Source organism: Perognathus longimembris, chromosome 28, assembly GCF_023159225.1.
Source record: "Perognathus longimembris pacificus isolate PPM17 chromosome 28, ASM2315922v1, whole genome shotgun sequence".
Taxonomy (NCBI): domain Eukaryota; kingdom Metazoa; phylum Chordata; class Mammalia; order Rodentia; family Heteromyidae; genus Perognathus; species Perognathus longimembris.
The window spans coordinates 72,953,565-72,969,454 of NC_063188.1; positions in this window are offsets into that span (position 1 = coordinate 72,953,565).

Sequence of the window (15,890 nt, forward strand, 5' to 3'; positions counted from 1 at the left end):
GTTCTACCATTTGAGCCACGGTGCCACTTCTGGTTTGGGGGTGGTTTATTGGAGATAAGAATCTCAGGGGACTTTTCTGCCTGGGCTGGCTTTGAACCATGACCCTCAGATTTCAGCCTCCTGAGTAGCTAAGATCACAGATGTGAGCCACTGGCGCCTGGCTAGAACTGGTTAATCTTGACTCAAATTTATTTGGCTCTTCTTTTACAGTAGTAACTAGAAATTATAAAACAGATTATGCTATCACCAATCTGAATTCCCTATTTGAGTATATGCCACCTCTAGAAATCAAATCACTGGAGATGGTGGAATTGACTGCTTTCACCAAAGCCTGTGAACAGGCAAAATCAATCTGTCTATCTATCTAGAAGAAAGTATTTATACATATGTGTTTAGGAAAATCCCACAACTTTAAAATGCACTGGAAAGAAAGATAATGACCCTTATAAAACAGATGGCAATTAGATGCTTTTAGAATGTTTGAATACTTTGTTACTCAAGAAAATAGATATAGTAAAATGGAAGGTTGTTCAAAGCACAAAGTCCCAGAATCTTGAAGCAGTGATTTGGCTCACCATCATACTGAAATTATATCACATTGATCTTGACCAAGATCAACTCATCTTTAATGAGAGACTATATGTTAAATCAAGAGGGGGTAGATTTTTATCTTTATGGTATTTAGTAATAATATCAGAAATAAGAGTTATCGTTAGATGAGTTCAGTTGGAAATTTTATGCCTTTCAGAAGTCTTCATCTATTCTAGCTGCCCTGCCATAAATGGGGTAGTTTCTATGTCACAGAAATTTCTTTCACAGTTTGGGAGTCTGAGAGGTCCAAGATCAATGTTTTGGCAGATTTGGTAACTGATGGAAAGCCCACTTTCTGTTTCATAGAAAGTACCTTTAGGCTATGTCTTCATATGAGAAGATAACTGTGTGTATATTGAAAAAGAACTGTAAGTGTTTTGGGTCCTATCTTGGGAAACCAGGATTTATAATTGTAATGTGAACTGAATGTGAAAAATGTTTTAAGGTGGCACCAGTGGCTTACTCTGTAATCTTTGTTACTCAGGAGTCTGAGATCTGAGGTTCAAAGCCACCCATGGCAGAGAAGTTCATGGGACTCTTATCTCTAATTAATCACCAAAAACCAGAAGTGCATTGATCAAGATAAATATATCATGTGTTTATGAACTAATTTGTTAAATAGATACTCCTTTATTATTACTAAAGACTATATATATATATATATTCAAATGCAGAAACGGAGGTGTGCTAGAGTGAAAAAGCACACAAGGCCATGTGTTCAAGCCCCAATACTGGCTTGCCCACATCCACACCCACCCATCCACACCCGCACACCGAGTTTTGATTGTCCTAAGTAACATAGGTTTACTGCATTCAGAAATATTCACTTTTAATAAAGTTTTCAGGTAAAACATATTCAAGTCTAATGTTGGAACAATTGAATTAGTTTATCTGTTTCTTGAAAGATAATGTGAGTGCCATGTAAAAGTTCTGTTAACACAATTACAAAGCTGTTTTGGATTGAAGACCAGCTATGAATTAGCTATAGAAAGTGTGGTAGGTACATTGAAGGAAGTCTGTGAGACCCTTATCTCCAATTAAGCACCAAAAAGCCAGAGTGGAGCTGTGGCTAAAGTGCTAGAGCACCAGCCTCAACAGAAAAAGATAAGAGAGAGTGCCTAGGCTTTGAGTTCAAGCCTAGGACACACATACACACTCAGAGAGAGAGAGAGAGAGAGAGAGAGAGAGGAGAGAGAGAGAGAGAGAGAGAGAGAGAGAGAGAGAGAGAGAGAGAACCATATTGAATTATGTCAAAATCCCAGCTTTGCTATTCACTTTTTAGCTTTCAGAGAATCATAGAGCCAGTTTGAATTGGTTTCATATGTAATGTTTACAGTGGTAGAGATCCCAAAGGATCATTGCAAAAACAAGCAATAATATCGCAAAGTACTTGGGGACATCAAAAGGAAAACAGCAGTAAATATAAATTGGACACTTCCTATGACTCAGGTACTGTGCACATGCTTTACACCTTTACTCTGTACAATCAGTATCTTTAAGAATGCAGTTCCCTTAGGGTACATTCTTGTATGAGTATGTATAGGTTCTGTGAAAATAATTTTCATACTTCCTTCTTTCAGGGAAGGCATATGCTTTGGAACTAATTTCCATGTTCTCTTTACCTGTTGCAGGCAACAAATCTTTCCCACACTTAAAAAAAAAGCTAGGCCTGAGTGGCTTAAGCTTATTATACTAGATATTTGGGAGACTGAGATCAGAAGAATGGAGGTTTGAGGCCATCCAAGGAAGAACAGTTTGTGAGATCAGACATTATCAGTCAATATTGGATCCCAGGGACATGGGAGGCTGAGATGAGAAGAATCCGGTTTCTAGGCTAGCCCAGGTAGAAAATTCTGTGAGGCTCCGTCTCAATGGAAAATGCTGGACATAGTGGTATGCACCTGCTCTGCCAGCTAAGGTGGGAACTGAAAAAGATAGGATTACAATCTACGTACACTACCTGGGAAGGAAGCAAGACACTATTTCCAAAGTAACCAGGGTAAGAGGTCTGCAGGTGTACCTCAGTTAGAGTCTGCCTAAGAAGTACAGATGACCTGAGCTAAAAAGGAAGGAAGGAAGGAAGGAAGGAAGGAAGGAAGGAAGGAAGGAAGGAAGGAAGGAAGGAAGGAAGGAAGATAAGAGGGAGGGCAGGAGGGAGAGAGGGAGGAAGGATGGAAGGAAGGAAGGAAGAAGAAAGAAAGAAAAACAGAAAGCAAGCAAGCAAGCAAGGCAGACAGAAAGACAGACAGATGAAAGAAAGAAAGAGAGAGAGGGAGGGAGGGAGGGAGGGAGGGAGGAAGGGAGGGAGGGGAGAGGAGGAGAAGGGAAGGGAGAGGAGGAGAAGGGAGGGGAAGGGAAAGGGAGGGGAAGGGGAAGGCTGTTACCTTCACCTTGTTACATTATTAGATGATTGACTTAAGAGTGGGAATCATTTGTTTTATTATTATATATATATATTATTATCAAACTGAAACAGAGAGGTTACAGTTTCATACATTAGGCATTGGATACATTTCTTGTACTGTTTGTTACCTCATCCCTCATTCCCCCCATTTGTTCAAAGTTAGACACAGTTTCAAGGTCTTTGTCCTTCTAGGCTACCTGAATTCAAATTGCCTGCTTTCCTTCCATTTAAAAATAACTTTAGAGAGATAAATTTTCCATACAATAAAACTTGCATATTCAAAGCATAAAATTTGCTATGTATTGGGATACTTATAGCCCCAAGAAACTATTTTCAGAATGAAGATAATGAACATAGTCACTAGCTCTTGAACTTTCCTTTATCCTATTTGTAATTCCTTCTATCTTTTTTTTCACTCCCATCCTATTCCCAGGCAGCCACTGATACATTTTTGTCCTTGCAGATTAGTTTTCATTTCTAGAACTTTTGAGAAAAGAAATATATTATGCAGCATAGTATACAGTCTTGAGTTGTCTTGTTGTTAGGTTTTTTTTTTTTTTGCCAGTCCTGGGACTTGGACTCTGGGCCTGAGCACTGTCCCTGGCTTCTTTTTGCTCAAGGCTAGCACTCTGCCACTTGAGCCACAGTGCCACTTCTGGCCATTCTCTATATATGTGATGCTGGGGAATCGAACCCAGGGCTTCATGTATACGAGGCAAGCACTCTTGCCACTAGGCCAAATTCCCAGCCCCTTGTCTTGGTTTTTAAGTCAGCAAAATTGTTATGTTCATTTCTTCCATTTCTTTACATTGCTGAGTAATGTTTTGTTTTGTGGTATACAGTTTGCTTATTTTATGTATTGATAGACATTTGGGGCAGGTCCATGTTTTAGTTATTACAGACAACTTTATTATAAGCATTTGTGTATAAGATTTGAAATTTTTAAGTTATTATGAAGGTGATGTACAGAGAGGATACCATTTCATAAGTCTGGGAATAAGTATATTTCTTTTTGGACAAACTCACAAGTTTTTATACGAATATATAAATTAATTCTTCTTAAGACATTCACCGAAGCATTTTCAGAATACAGTGCATCTTGATCAATGCCAGACTTTTCAACATTTTCACCCACCCATACAAACCCACCTCTTCCCTCACTTTTCTTGATTTTAGGTTATGCATTGAAGTTTTGCCATCTAACAAAGTTGTTTATTTTGATCAGTGTCTCCACTTCAACATCTTTACCCCCTTCTCTTATATTTCTCAGTTCTGTGGTATATTCAATGAATTCTTGCCTGCATTCTCCCATTTCCCCTTTTAATTTCTACCACTCTGCCTTTGACCACACCTTCCCCTCTTACAAGTACCCATTTCCTGGTACTTATTTTGTTGAGCTTTGATTTAGTCTTTTTAAAGAATTGTACTATTTGTACTCTGCATAGAATCCATTATATTTCAGTTAATTTGGTTGTAACCCCTTGCTTACCACCTAGTGTTTACTTACAGATTTACAGGCACATTCTAACTACCACAGATCAGGGAAACGTGCAATCTATGTTTCCCTTTAAAGTAAGAGGAAAACTAATTTTCAAAGTCACTGTATACAAAATCAGTGGGATAGGTATATTAAGAGATTTGTTATGAATAATTTAGCTTACTTAGTTAGATATGAGGGCTGCCATGGTAAATCCAAAAGCCATTCCAGAAGAGTATGCTAGAACTCTCGGTATGAGCTATAGCTGTTTACATCTTCAACTCTTTCTTCAGGAAAGTGTAAATTTGTTACCTAAATTCTGTCAAGGGGTTGATTCAGGCCCACCTAGATTATCTAAGCCAATTTTCCTTACTGAAACTGATATTTTTGTTGCATTATCTGCAAAATAAATTCATAGTAACACCTAGATTAATGTTTGAATAACAAATTATAACCTTGCCATATTGACTGACACAAAGTATCACAGTCACCATATCAGTTTACATTCCAATCAGCAGTGTATAAGAATTCCAGTTTCTCTACAACCTTGCCAATACTAAGAAGTATGGTTAGATTAAAAAAATATTTTACCATTCTGGTATGCAGTGGTATTTTGTTATGGTTATGACATGCAATTTCCTAATGGCTAAAGATGTTGAGCATCTTCACATGTACTCAGTAGCCATTTATAGATTCTTTGGAGAAATGTCTATTGAAATCTTTTGTTTATTTTATAATTGTTTTCTTTTTCATATTGAGTTCATTCATGTCCTTTATACATTCTTAAATACATGTTCCTGACGAGGTATACTATTTTCTCAAGTTGCCTTTTCCAACTAAAAGGGTGGCTGTGGTAGGAGATTTATACTCCAAAGCTATCCTAGGCAAAATTGCAAGGCCCTATCTGAAAAATAACTGAAGCTAAAAAAATGTTTTAAGGGGCATAGTTCAAGTGGTAGAGTGCCTGACTTGCAAGCATGAGGCCCTGAGTTCAATTCTTAGTACTGCCAAAAAGAAAAAAGAAATGGAAGAGATTAGTGAATACTGGAGTGTGGAAAGGATGGGAAAGGAAGTAGGCAGGAAGGCTGGATTACAGGTACCATAACACAGACAGAAGGAAAAAGTTTTGCTGTTTAGTTCACAACAATATATTATGTATCTGTTCTGTAGATATAGAAAAAAGTAGCCTGAAGGGCCCAAACATAAGGAAATGATAAGTAGAGGACTATGCTAATTATCCTGATTTAATCAGTACATGTTGTTTACTTGTTTTGAATTACCACGTTGTTACTCATTGTTACAGGATACTACAAATCAAGTGAAATGAAAATTTTAAATAATGGCAGAAAAGACAATTTATTATAGCATTCAACACACAGTCATTGAGGCAGGCTATTATAGCAATGCCATTCCAGAGAAGCTAATAGAACTAACCAGATGCCAGTGGCTCAGGCCTGTAATCCTAGTTCCTCTAATATTATACTGAGATCTGGAGGATCACACTTAGAAGCTATCCAAGGCAGAAAACTCAGTGATACTGACTCTATCTCTAATTAACCAGCAAAACACTGGACTGGAGGAATGGCTCAAGTGGTAGAGCACCAGCTGTGATCATGGATATTTTAATTGTTCCTACATCCTAGCCATTGTGTTGTTATGAACAAAGGATTGCTAACAGCTCTTTAATATCCTAGTTTCGACTCTTTTGGTTATACTCATGTTTGGAATTTTTGGATCACATGGAAGTTTTACTCTGTTTTTGGAGGAAATTTCACAGTTTTACATAGTGGCTGAAACATTTAGCATTCCACTGTGTCCAAGGATTCCAATTTATTCCTTACATTCTCACCAATCCTTGTATTTTATCTTTTTTGACAACTATGAGGTGATATCTTATTGTGGGGCTGCTTGTATTTTTTGGTGTGATTTTGAACATTTATTCATAAATCTGTTGGCCATTTCTATGCTGAGAGCAATGTCATGTTACTTTGCCCTGTTTTCTTCTGAAGTTTCAGTTTCTAGTCTTTTAAATTTTCAATATATTTTCAGGTGATTTTGTATATGCAGTGAGACGAGGATCTATGTTCATTGTTCTGCAGATATGCATAGTGTGTTTTCCCAACACCATTTATGTTGTTCAGATACTGGGGCTTCAACTCAGGGCCCTTTGCTCTTGCTTGGCTTTTTATTTCAAGGCTCAAACTTTGCCACTTGAGCCACACCTCCACTTCTGGATTTTTGCTGGTTAATTGGAAACAAGAGTCCCATGGACTTTTCTGCTCAGCCTGGCTTCAAACCTCAATCCTCAGATGTCAATCTCCTGGAATAGCTAGAATTACAAGTGTAAGGCAACAGTGCCTAGCTCCCAACACCTTCTATTGAAGAAACTGTCCTTTCTTCTCTGTGCATTTTTTGCAACTTTGTTGAAATCATTTGGTTGTAATTGCATGGATTTATTTCTAGGCTTTCTATTCCATTCTATTGTTCCATGTGTCTGTTATTATGACAGTACCATGTGCTTTGATTACTGTAACTATGTATTGGATTTCTGAAAACTGATTATGATTTGCCTTAGTATAATTTCTCCATGTTTCTTGGTGTGCTTGGGGTTTGTAAAATTCTTGGAGCTATGGCGTTCTTTATATCATCATTAGGCCTGGAAAATTTTGGGGAAACTTATTCTTTAAAAAAAATCCCTTTTTCCTCCTTTCCCATCCTCCAGTGACTTAAGATTATTGTGTATTAGACCTCTTAAGTCATCCCAGATCTCTCACCACGCTGTTTATTTTTTGAGGAAACTTTTCTCTTCGTACTTCATTTTGTCTTAAGTTCAATAATATTGTCCTTATTAATGTCTTACCTACTGTCAGTCATTTCATCTTTTCCATTTCATTTTGTCCATGTCTGCTTAAATTTTGATGTGTACCCTACAGTTATGAGAGAAATTTTAATGTCTTTGCATGTTATCTGTGATGTTTGTGTCAATTCTGTGTCAATTTCCATTGATTGATACATCTTATTATCTGCCACATGTTCTTCCTATGTATACTGATAATTAGCATTAAATTGCCTGGTTGGATGCTTTTATTTATTCCAATAAATATTACTCAATTTTATTCTGATTCAGAGTTTGTAGGAAAATATTTAATATTTGGAATATTTTATTTGTTAGGCAGAAGTGGACCACTTCTCAATCAATTACTCCCTAATATTCCCTAATTATTCCCTGATATTGAGGCAAATCTATTCTGTGTTCTCTAGCAAATGTTCCATGGGTAGTAAGGTTTTCCAATCTGGCTAATGGGAACAGTCATTTCCAATCTGACTGAATGTCATATATTCTTCCCTGTAATACTTTGAAGTAGTTCTTCAATTTATCTCTAGAAGCTTCTTCACAGACATATTAGTAATTGTCCAAACTTGAAAACTGTCTGCAGACATATGGAGTTCTTACTCTGTACAGCCATCCTTTGTCCTTATCCAGTCCCCTTAACATTATGTCTTGATTTTTTTCAACTCCCAGCTCCATCTTCTCAACTTCAGTGTCCAATGGGATCCATCTGAGATCTACCTTGCAACTGTACAGATTATCTCATTTGTTTCACAATCTGAGCGATCCTTGTGTTTTCTTACTTGATATTTGGCATCTTAAAACCCGTTATTCCTTAAAATTTGACTTTTGGGGGTTTCTTTCAAGTGATGGGATCTATTAAATTATTATTCATCCATTTTCCAAGAGGCAGTATCAATAAATATTCTGCATATTTTTCGTAGTACTGAGGTTTGAACTGAGGGCTTCACATTTGCCAGGAGGGCTCTGTACTACTCAAACCACTCTGTCAACCATTTATGTATTGGTTATCTTTTTAAATTGCAATAGGGTCTCCTGTTATGCTTGAACTGGCCAGGACTGAGATTCTCCCACCTGTTCTTAACCTTATCATCTGATGAGAGCCATGCATGCTGGGATGATAGACATGCAACACCATATCAAGACATTGATTGAGACTGAATCTCATCAACATTTTTTGCTTGAAGTGGCCTGTAACTGTGATCCCTTATCTCCACCTTCCAGGTAGTTAGGATTATAGGCATGAACCTCTGCATTTGGTACTAAAATCTATTTTTAAATTCTGTTAATTGTAACACCAGTGCCAATTCTGGGTCAATTTTCATTGATACTCTACATTGATTGATAAACTACTCCATTTCTGTGGAAGCAAAAAACCACAAAAGCAATATTGAAAAAAATTAAACATTTCTCCAAATGCCACCTACTCATGTCCCTTCTTAAAAGTTAAAGGCAGAGGGTAGAAGAAATCGTGAAGGGATAAAACAGTAAAGAAGCCCAGGGAATGTATGTCAGCAGGTGCCATAGATATTTGGGGACTTGGTTTGCTCCTAAGCTTCCTGACAGCTGTAACAGGAAAGAGGGGAAGCAGAATTCCCAAGTCTCATTTTCTCATTTTGGCGGGGAGGGAGGAGGAGGCCCAGAGAAAGACAATGACCTGAAGGGCTCGAATAACATAATGACTATCTGAATATAAATTAAAAGCTTTAGTAGGTAAAAGTGTAAGGGCCTGTAAAACTGCTTGAAGTTCAACTTCCTGGGCTGAAGAAAGACCAGGGTCCCAAGATTTAGTTTCACCATCAATAGTAAGCGCTGCCATTCCGATAGAAGATCTGTCTGTAAACACCAAGGCAGCCATAGAAAGAGGTGATAGAAATACAACCCGAGGAAATATAAAAGTATAAGAGGCAAAGTGAAGTAATTTGTTGGAGGGATAATGAAGTGAAATTGTGCCCATGAAATTGGCCCAAGCAATGGCCCAGGAATCACAATGAATATAAAGCCATTCTTGCTGTTGTAAAGTATAGGGGATATAACTAACCTGTGGATCTCGTCCAAGATACTTACAAGATTCCACATGGCACATATGGACTAAGGTGGCCACCAATTAATAATAGGGAGTTAACACTTTTGAGGGAGTAGCAGGCAAGGAAAGCCATAGAAGGGATCCCTTCTGCCAGAGGACTGCTGTTGGAGAATGAGGTGTAATTAAAATATATGCCTCCCAAGGGGCTGAGTAATCAACATAATTTACATGTTGGGAAGAGATGGCAGAATTTACTATGCTTAAGGCTTTAGCTGCTTCAGTTGTCATTTGTCTGGGAGATGTAGGGTCAGGGTCCCCCTTTAATAGATCAAATAAGGGTTTTAATTCAGCTGTGGATAATTTAAGATAAGGGTGAAGCCAATTAATATCTCCCAGAAATTTTTGAAAATCATGCAAAGTACACAAATGAGAAGTTTTAATCTGTATTTTTTTTTTTTTTTTTGCCAGTCCTGGGGCTTGGACTCAGGGCCTGAGCACTGTCCCTGGTTTCTTTTTTTGCTCAAGGCTAGCACTCTGCCACTTGAGCCACAGCACCCCTTCTGGCCATTTTCTATATATGTGGTGCTGGGGAATTGAACCCAGGGCCTCATGTATACGAGACAAGCACTCTTGCCACTAGGCCATATCCCCAGCCCCAATCTGTAATTTTTGACTAGTAGAATAATAAGGACCTCAAATATGACCAAGAGGGATTTTTATTTTTCTCTGCCTGGGCTGGCTTCGAACTGCAATCCAAGGAGTCTTAGCCATATAAGCCCTTTTTATTTCCAATTAAAGCAACAGGAGAACAATAGGAGTAGAGTTTACCTGTAAGTTGTTAAGAATTGACCAACAAATAGTTGCCAGAGTTCTGCTGTAACACTTAAGAGAACAGCAGACTGAATGAGATCCATGTGCCATTAAATCAAATCATATTATTCAACCTTACCTTACCGGCAGGTGGAATAGAACACAAATGAATAACAATCAAGAGGGCAAAGGGGTCAGGACATTGTAGAAGTCTCAGCTTCAGTGGATCTGAAGTGGCTATGTCTTCCATCCCAAATCAGCAGGCCAGCAGGAGAGATAGGTTGCATCTGGGTAAGGCTGTAGTGGCATCTCTCAGAGTCTCCTGGATAGATTGTTACACCTCCTGCTGGGTTGCCTGCAAATTTCTACACAGACTGGTTAAAGACATTTGAAACCTCCCAGTATTCCTTGGTTGCTTACTCTGAGTATTCTGGCTTTTGTAGGCTGGTGCCCTACTGGTTTTAGAAGGGTGACAACTTTAAACAGATTTTAGAAGGCTTGGGCCTTTAACCATCTTCCTAGTCACAAAATAGTGAAACCAGGCAGTTTAGGAGCAGACTGTGGAGGCAGCTTCCTGTAGCCACAGACTGCCACAGTCCATGCAGCTAGCACACAAGTTGACCTGTATCCTATAAAGCAAAATATCAATCCTGGGTCAGACAAATCTAGGTTAGCAGCCATATCTGCACAGTTGTTCCAAAATGACTCTGGTCCCTTGATCTTAAAGAGTTTATGAGCACACAGGGAAAAAAGGAAAAAAAATGGAGAAGCAAAATCTTAGTCTATACCAAAGAATTGTTGGGATCAGATGTACACTTGACTCTTAGCATAGATAGAAATAAAGAATAACACACTGGTTTTACATCATTGTACTTATATCACGTGCTGTATATTAGAACCTTTTGGAGTTTTTCTTAGACACATTTGCTTGCACCTAAACATATCAGTTTGGGGTTAAGACCTGTTCTTTTTTTTTTTTTTTTTTCAACAGATAGACATAGACAGACAGATAGACATACAGTAGTGCACAAGTTTTGGGGCATGCTTAGAATTGTTCTTTAATTGGCCATGTAAGTTTTCTGGAATTCCGGTGGCAAATGATATTATTTTACCCATATTCTAGAACCACGTGGTTAGTTAGTAAACAAAAAACCTTTCCAGCAAACCAAAAATTTCACAGATTATCCACGAAGCCACATTTTGAGAAACCAGTTCAGTTCCCATGGGGAGCTGAAGTGGGACGCTATGACCAGAGAAGGTCCAGGAGATGGGAGACAGGACATGAACAGAACACAGACAGAAGGCTCACAGCAAGACACCTCACCTTCCAGCATTTAAATTGCAAGGCACCTTTGAATTGCAAGGCCACAGTTCCAGAGTTCAGAATGGGGGCAGGGTTACTGGGAGCTGGAGACTCCAAGTCCCTGCCCAGCCTCCAGGAATTTGGCATGCCCTTCACCTGGGGGATGGGTGGGCTTCCACCTCCAACCAATTTTATTGTCAACCATGTGCTCAATGCTAGGGAAAACTTACGATTTAGCCAAACAAGCAGAATTTAACTGAGTCTCCAAACTTAACATCAATAACAAGAATAGAAAACCTTTCTTTGAGTCTTTCAAAGCAGATGTTAAACAAATATTGGTACCTTTGGAAGCTAGCACCAGCCCATCCTATGTTACAGGCAGGCAGGCAGAGTTTAGAGAGAGGCAGAAAAAGAGACAGAGAGAACTTCATCTGCCTGAGCGCTCATAGAAGTTAGGTAAGTCCTGCAAAATATTCCAAATATGTAAGATTGGGCTCAAATTTGAGCAGCTTTCCTGAAGCATTTTAGACTGTCCCCCACTTGATGAGTGACCAGAGGAGCTGGACTAGAGATCAGTTGACTCCAAACACCCACAATTGCTGATCCCCATGACCTAGCCCAGTGGCTTTATGGAAAATCCAAGCTCCAGGCTAATGGTCACTCACCCTGGTTGGAGTTTCAAATCTGTCGTTGTCACGCTCGTGCTCAGTCAGGAGAAGTTACCTTGGTGGTATTAGCATTTCCCTAGCCTCAGGTCCCTCCCTTCTGTGAGCAGCCTGCACCTAGGAGAGTTGTAACTGCCAGGACTGTCGGTGGGGGCTCACCAGTATCTACCTTTAAAGGAGTTTGTTGTTCTGGATGAAGCTGTGACAATAGGGTTATAACTGATTTCAACATACTCTCAACATGGGTCAATCTATCTTTAGTAGGCTCATTGCATAACTTTTCCTCAGTGTCTGAGCCATCTGAGTCTTCCTTAACATCTAGCCCAGTGGGTTCAGATCTTATTAATTCTCTCAGCTCTTCCCGGGCAGCTGCATAAGCTCCCGGGGCTGGGCGATGCTCATCAGGTCCCTGTTCAGTTTCTCTGATCGACTGATTGAATCTAATCTGTTCATGTCTAGAATCCAAACAATCTCGGACCAAATTCCAGAGAGTAAAAACATCCACTGGGGTTTTCTCAGGGCCATTTGCGTCATAATGTTCCTGAATTTTTTTTTCCAATTTTCTGCCAAGTTTCTAAGTTATTGGTTCCTTCCTCCGGGAACCAGGGGCATGCTTCCTCAATAAAGTGAAAGAAACATTCTAACTGATTTTGGCCAACTTTCACTCCCCGAACATGAAGCATCCCTTTGAGGGCCTGCACATATAGCGTGCGGCTGTTACCCATAATTTCTTACTCCCAACAATACTCTCTCTCTCCCGCTCTCCTTCCCAAGTGTTCGGACATCCTTACCTGAGCGAGGTCTTCTGCCATCGTCCCAGGTGTTCAGGTCCCTGTTCGGGCGCCACTCTGCCAGTGGCAGCTGGCAGCGAAAGGGAATCCTGAATGAGGGGAGCGAGGATTAAAGAAAAGGAAAAATACAAGACAAGATAAAAAAGACAAGAGACAAGATGGGGTCCGGGAGGTCTGTCGGGGCCTCTCTGGGACCCCTCTCCCCACTTCTCCAGGAGAGATGCCTGAATTCTAACTAAGAAAGAGCACTCGGCTTTGTCCCCCGCCTGCAGAAGGCAAAACGTGCTCTCATGGATTGCGCTAAGTTGAGGAGAAATGCCGAGAACCCCCCCTCCCCGGTCCCCTTACGTGTGGAACGGCGGCGGAGAGAGAGACATCGGGGAGGCGATTCGATGGTCCATGCGCCTCAGCCACACAGAGGGCGGGCAGAAGAATGTATTACGATGACAAAGGCGGAAGGGGAAGGACTTGGGGTGACTGACTGATTGGCTGACTGGGCTGCCCATCAGGTGATGTCATGAAACTTCCTCTGTGGGCGGGGATTACAGCTCCCCAAGAGCTGGGTCTCTGTAGAAGTCCCTGCCATGATGGCACACACGTGTTCCCCCCCCCCCCAGGGGAGGGGGCTTCTCTTCCTGTTACAGGCGGAAGGGGAGGGGACAGGCTAAAGCCAGCTGTGGCCTCTTAAAAGCACAGCTGTTCCCAACAGAGGTCTGCAGTTCAAGATTGAAACTCAAGACTGCAGCCCCTTTAGTCTTAACTTCCAGCTTAGATGCAGTTTAGGAACCAGAGAATAGCATAGGGTTGTTAAAACTCAAGAACACAAAAAGCCTTTGAAGTTCTCAACATCTGATGGCAGTAAAGACAGGATAAGGTTGATTAACATAGGAATGGACTCCAGTGGGCATAGTAAAGCAATTCCAGGTAGGGGCTGAGTTACTAGTAGACAAATGTCCTTGCACTTAGCATATCCTTCTGATAACAACACAGCCAGGGGTCAGAATGAGATTAGCTGCAGGCTCGGCTCCCAACAGGATGGGAGAGACCCAGGCCCTCTGTGTGTGTGTGTGTGTGTGTGTGTGTGTGTGTGTGTGTGTGTGTGTGCCCCTGTCCTCACCCCCAGCACTCTGCATCTGTGGGAGAAGACTCAGGCTCCTGGTGGACTTGGGGCCTCACTGGCCAGTGGTCTGGAGAGAGGCCAGGTTGGATTGATAGTGGGGCAGGGAGAGTCTGGGAGGGGAGTCTGGGAGAGGCCCAGACTGCCAAGGCTGGGGTAGAGGGCTGAGCTGGGGGTGTGGGACAGGTGGGGCAGGTGAGGCAGGTGAGGCAGGGGCCAGAGCAGAAAATTGCAGTCTGTAAGGTTTGGGGCAGAGCAGGAAACTGGGGCAGGTGGGAGGGCCTAGAAGCCAGGGGGAGCTGCAATTGATGGTAGGTTTTATCTTCTTAGCCTCTCCAGGCTTTTGACTATTCCATCCTTCACTTTAAAAATGTTACATATTCCAAGATGAAATTTAAATATTAATGGGATACCATGTAGTGTTTTATACATTTATACATTGTATCATATATTTTGTGGTTAAATTTATGTTCCTCCTTGGACATGGATTATTTCTTCATGATAAGAACTTTTAAAAATTCCTTTCTTGTAGCTTTCTGTGATGGACAGGTAATTTTGTTACTAGTAATCAACCAACTATGTCTTAGCCCACCAGAACTTCTTGCTCCTATCTAAATGTAAGAGTATTCATTGGCCAACATTCTCCTACCCTAGCCCCTTTCCCTGTGTTTTGTGTCTGCTGAGTTCTCTATTCTTCATCATTCATGCAGGTCAGGCTGACTAGATTGACAGTGGCTGACTCTGTTTATTGGGATTGAGAGGGGAGATCCCTGAATTCCTATCATGAGCAGTTCATCACTGGACAGTCAGTCTACTTTTCCAGTTCAAGCATCATGGAAAAACTTTATGGTCCAGCACTATGCAGTCATAGAGGACATCACTGAAGATATGCAAATGAGGAAACCCAGAAAACAAGAAAGATGATAAGCGTTGGGGTTGATATTTGTTACTCTATTCCCTAGGTGTATGAAAGCTGCCAGTGTATAAGGGTCTCTAGTTAGTCTATTCACAAGTGATTGAACCATATAGTAGATATAACCATATTAATAACAAAATGAAATTTAAGTTTGAGATCACCTAGTAGGATAAAGAAGCTCATTGATTATAATACAAGTCATTTTCTGAAGGAATCTTAATGTAAAGGCTATATATCCAAAGCTGAAATTTACAATGGGAAATATAAGTATACATTTATAGCAGAGATTTTTAAAATATCTTATTTTAAAATGGACTCTATCTGTGCAAGGGAGGATTTTAATTGTATAACTTCTTTAATTGTATAACTTACAGTTTAACAGATTGAATACCTGGAAGCTGGAATATATGAGGTCAAGGGAGGGCAAACAAATGGAGAGAGGAAGGGTAAGAGAATGTAGTTATAATATCCATATACATATGTCAAAATAGAACCAGGATAATTGAAGAAATGAGGGGGTTGGGCACGATCGGGGAGACATTTTTCAAAATGCACTGTATTTATAAACTGACATGTTGAATTAAAATCCCCTTGTACAACTACTTAAAAGTAATTAAAAATAGAAAAACAAGATATCAAAGAAAAAAATAATTGAATACAAATTTAGTCTTTACCATTATAACCTTTGCAAATTGAGTATAACTCTATGAATGCATCCTATGAATAGAAGATGCTGACTTCCTTGATTTTCTTGAAACCCATAAAATCATATTGTCAAGCCAGACACCTGTGGCTCATGCCTGTAATCCTAGCTACTCAGGAGGCTGAGATCTGAAGATCATGATTCAAACCAGCCCAGTCAGAAAAGTCTGTGAGACTCTTATCTCCAATTAACCACCAGAAAAAATGGAAGTGGTGCTGTGGCTCAAGTGGTAGAGT